General features: G+C 44.2%; 1 pseudogene; it reads left to right on the top strand.

The window, feature by feature from the left end:
• The first annotated feature begins 290 nt into the window (after window positions 1-290).
• LOC146776038 (uncharacterized) lies at window positions 291-2476 on the top strand (annotated as a pseudogene).
• Window positions 2477-4672: the final 2196 nt, after the last annotated feature.

The following is a 4672-nucleotide window of genomic DNA, read 5'->3' as shown; positions in this document are numbered from 1 at the left end:
ACCACGGCAGTCCGAAGAAGACCACCGAGGTGGCAATCTTCCGCCTACCATATTACGATGCATGCGGCCTGAACCGCCGATCGACGTCGACGTAGTGTGTCCCGCCTGGGCCACAGCAGACTACAATGGGAAATAATAAAAGTAAAGCCACAATTGTTTAGAGCCCAAGTCCAATTTAATCCTCTCAGAAGGAACATTGAAATGTGGGACAGTATAGAGTGAATGCTGTAGGTACTACACTGCGCACAAAGGAGGAAATTAGTAAGAAGTTGAATGACCTGAGGGGAACGATGCCTGACCTGGCCTCTAAGCAACACCTGGAGGCCCAGAAGACTGGTGGTGGTCCTCCCAATGCACCATTACATTTATTTCTCTGGAAGGAGAAGGTCTTGGCCATCCTGCATTCTGAGGACTTGTCAAGAACAGCTGTGGGAATGGAGTTTGGTAAGTGATATCTCACTAACTGTCACAACACTTCAATGTCCTGCATGCTCTCATCTCAGCTTTTGCTGTTGTGTTGTCTATCTACTTTTCTAACATGCTAAGTTCAAAGTATTAGAGATGTTTGATTGTCAGTGTCAATGTGTATTGTTGCATGTAAGATCACATGTATCAATCTCCATTACTTGCCACATGCTGGACTTGTGTTTGTAAGTGTATTACTATTACATTTTCATCCAAGGACCCATGATATGTGTCAATATGTGAATGTATAGTCCAGCCCAACTGCATTATTACTACAGGTATGTTACACTAACTATTTGTTAAGTGTTGGGAAGTAGAGATTGAAATCATCACAACCACCATGAGGCCCTGATTCTGTAACAGAAATCAAGATGAAATTGTGATTTTGCCCATTCTCCCTTGTCTGAAATGTTACAGCTGATGTACACTTCTCATGGAGTTAACCATTTGTCAAGTGTCAGGAAGCAGAGATTGAAATGACTACAACTACTATGAGGCCCTGTTTACGTATCAGAAAAAAGATGCAATAGTGATTTTGCCCATTCTCACTTGTCTGGCACGTTACAACTGATGTTCATTATTTTCATGGACTGAGCAATCTCCATACAATTCTCTACTCAGAGACATATCTGCCTTCTAGCTTTCTATTGTCCTAGTCTGCTCAACTGAAACTAATGATGGCATGAGTGATATCATACCAAGTGTGCACCTCAAACATTTGTACGGCATTAAGGTACCTCAGCTGATTAGAAGTGGCAGGTGACCCATTGACTCTGCATTGCTCACATGATGACTAATGCTAAATATACAACCAATGTGTGTGTTTGCCTGTATTGTACACAACTAGGCCTTGGAATTGTCACATACACATGTTACTTCTCCCCTGTGTTGGCTAAATGTTTGTGAGATGTCATATTCATTCCTTAATCCAAAATGCAACATATCAGCACATCTAAAGAGCTGCTCAATTCTAGTACATGTATGGAATGTCTCCAAATGTCTTGTTAACAAGTTCAATGGAAATATATCACAATAGTAATCTCTACCTAGTTTGTTTTTCCTAGGTCTCTACTTACTATGGCACAAAGCATTTGAATGTAGATACCACACGTCTACCAATAACAATGTTCGCTATTTTGCAACATGTTGATATGGCACAGCTCCTGGGCAGAGCTTGGCAACCAAACAGACTTCCACTCCAGCCCTCAGTGATGACAACACTATTGGACATGTGGATGTGGTTGATGATCCTGCCACATCTGGTCAGCCTGGGCAGACGGCAATAGTGAATTTTACTGTGCCCACACCGACACCTACTTCCGTAGCTGCAATACCTCAGTCAACCCCCATGCCCGCAACCTGTGTACCTAGCACAGTCACTATCATCTTGTGCCCCCTAGTCCTGGATTCTGAGGTGAGAATCACCAGCCCAGTCACAGAGGAGCCAGGAACCAGAGGAAGAGGGAACCCTGGACCAAGGGCACAGGCCATGGTGGTACGGGTTGTGGGAGGGGTGACTGTGGCCCCGCTGAGTGACACCACTGGGGCCACTCACACTCAGGCCACCACCAACCAAGTCTTAAGAGCCTATCAGGACTCCTAAGATATAATGGGCAAGGTATTGACAGAAATCCTGGAGATGAAGCAGCGGCAGAGGGATATACACCAGGAGCTGGCCACCCACAACACCAACATGGGCCTGCTCATTGGGGTGCTGCAGGACATCAACAGAACCCTGTTCAGGGATTTTCCACCACCATCTACCTCTTCCTGTGGTCCAACTATATCCGGGCCATCTACATCTGTGGCTGCCACAGGAAGGGAGGCCCTGCAAGAGAAACATACGCCTGCAGACACCCCTGCCCCTGCAGCAGCGGATCAAACCTGTGGTCGCTAGCAGGGACGTCCATGCAAAAATCCAGGAGGTGCTGATGGCAAGACACCCACCACCGCCAGCAAGACACCTCGATCTGCATGTTCTCCAGTGTGTGTAACAAATTCACTCTTTTGACTATTTCTGGACTCTTTCCCCTTTCTGATGAGAGTGGTATTTTGGACTTGTTTTGTTATGTTAGTTTTTGCACAATGTATCTCTTCACCATGGCCATTTAAAAAAAAAACACAAACTTATTGTCTTCTGTAGTAAATCTCACATCTAGCAATGTATATATGTACACCCATGTGAACTTTACAATGCCAAAACAAGCTACTGTGTAAGCATGGATATGTTTAGCTCAGGATCACAGCAATGTCACACCAACACGTACATACAAATGTCTTGTCTTATAACATCTTTATTCCATTGTTCCAATTTTATTATGGCATGATCTCAGAAACACAGCAAATCAAACATGACTCAGATATTCTGTCACAGCGATCACAGTTTCTGGTGCAGACCTTACCAACATGGAAGGAGGGGATGCATCAAACAATTTCCTATCGAATAGGCAAAATAAAAATGTCCTCAACTAGAGCCATATCACCTACCTCACAAAAGGAATCCCACATCATTTAAAACAATAAACAGACACATGGCAGTACAACAGTTTCAGATCACAGGGTAATTCCAATCCAGTGTTGGTGCATCTGGTGGAATGTCACAAAAAATGTCATGAATGTGCTACAAGCACTTTAGCCTGCAATGAGGCAGCACATCAACAGCTACATACAGTTTATACACAATGAGGATTTAGCCAATGTGAAGGGAGAATATCATGATTTGGCCCCACTACAGCATTTCCGAGCAAATGATGGCACACATATTGCATTAGGACCACCAACCGACAAGGAACAAGCCCACAGATTCCACTTAACTTCAATCCTATTGCTGTGCAAGCTGTCTTGGTATAGGTTTTGTACACCCAAATTCTGTGACAGACATTCCCAGGAACAATCCACGTTCACTTCGTATGTCCACACAGCATCATATACCTGTTACTGTCACAATTCTGAAAATGTCCAACAGAAGATGCCATGGTGAAGGTACCTAAAACAGACCAAAACAAAGAGATCAACTATGAAACCATGCATATGACACATTTCATATGGTAAACTTCTGGAGAACGAAGTCCATGACAACATTCTAAGCTAGACAAAGCAATACTAACAAAATTAGCATGTGGCAAACCTTCCCCCACAAACACCTTCACCAGAATTTGCCAGAGTTTTATCTTCCTAATTTCCCCCTAAAAATACTCCTCACATCATCACAAGAGTTGCTTTAATAGTCAAAGTTATGACCTCTCATAACATACTTACACTCATGAGAAGAAGTTGTAGATGAGACCTTAATGCAAGTCACTAACTTCCTCTTCACCAGTTTCATCATCATTTCAGGTTCCTCACCATGTGGCACTTCTTGGTCTTCATCCACTGTGATATAAGGGATGTTCCGTCCAGGGCAATGCTGTGGAACATGCACCACAGTGATTTGACACACCTTCCCGGGTAAGTAGAGGAGGGCTTCCAACATCTGAATCTGGCCTTCAGGAGCCCAGAAGCATGCTCCACTGGCCGCCATGTTCTTCCATGGGCCTCATTGAAGTGGACTTACCCTGGCGCTGTTGGATTCCTCTGCGGTGCCAACAACAATGGACTGTTGGGATACACTGAATCTCCTAGATGGACATAGGTGCAGCAATAAGTTGCACGCTTTCTGATCATACTATCTGACATCCCCCACACAAAAAATTAGGGCATATCAAACTTACCATCAAGCCAGGCCCTCTCTGGTAGTAGTTGTGACATCATCTGGGGGGAAACAGCCGTTCACATTGCATGCAAAATAATCCCGTTGTTACATCGCAGTACCATCACAGCGCAAGTCGTTACAACGACTTTCACTAGAGGGTGCTCTAAACTAAGGAATAGTATAATTTACTATTCCAACACGTTCCCTACTGTTGCACACACTGAAGTTGGAATAGTAAATTATACTATTCCTAAGTCCAGCGCGCCTCCTAGAGCAAGTCGTTGTAATGACTTGCATTATAATGGTACTGCGATGTAACAACGCAGTCGTTGTAACGTCCGCGTTGTAATCGCATGCGTTGTAAACTCATGCGATCTAATTGCCTATATTCCAGTCGGCGTGTGGTGCTTTTCTGCAGTACGAAGGAATCATGGGCTGATCCTGGAACCGGCAACAGGTGTGATGTAAACGCCTATATTCCAGTTGGGGTGTGGTGCTATTCTGCAGTACAAAGGA

Source organism: Triturus cristatus, chromosome 12, assembly GCF_964204655.1.
Source record: "Triturus cristatus chromosome 12, aTriCri1.1, whole genome shotgun sequence".
Classification (NCBI taxonomy): Eukaryota; Metazoa; Chordata; class Amphibia; order Caudata; family Salamandridae; genus Triturus; species Triturus cristatus.
This window is presented reverse-complemented; position numbering and strand designations above follow the sequence as displayed.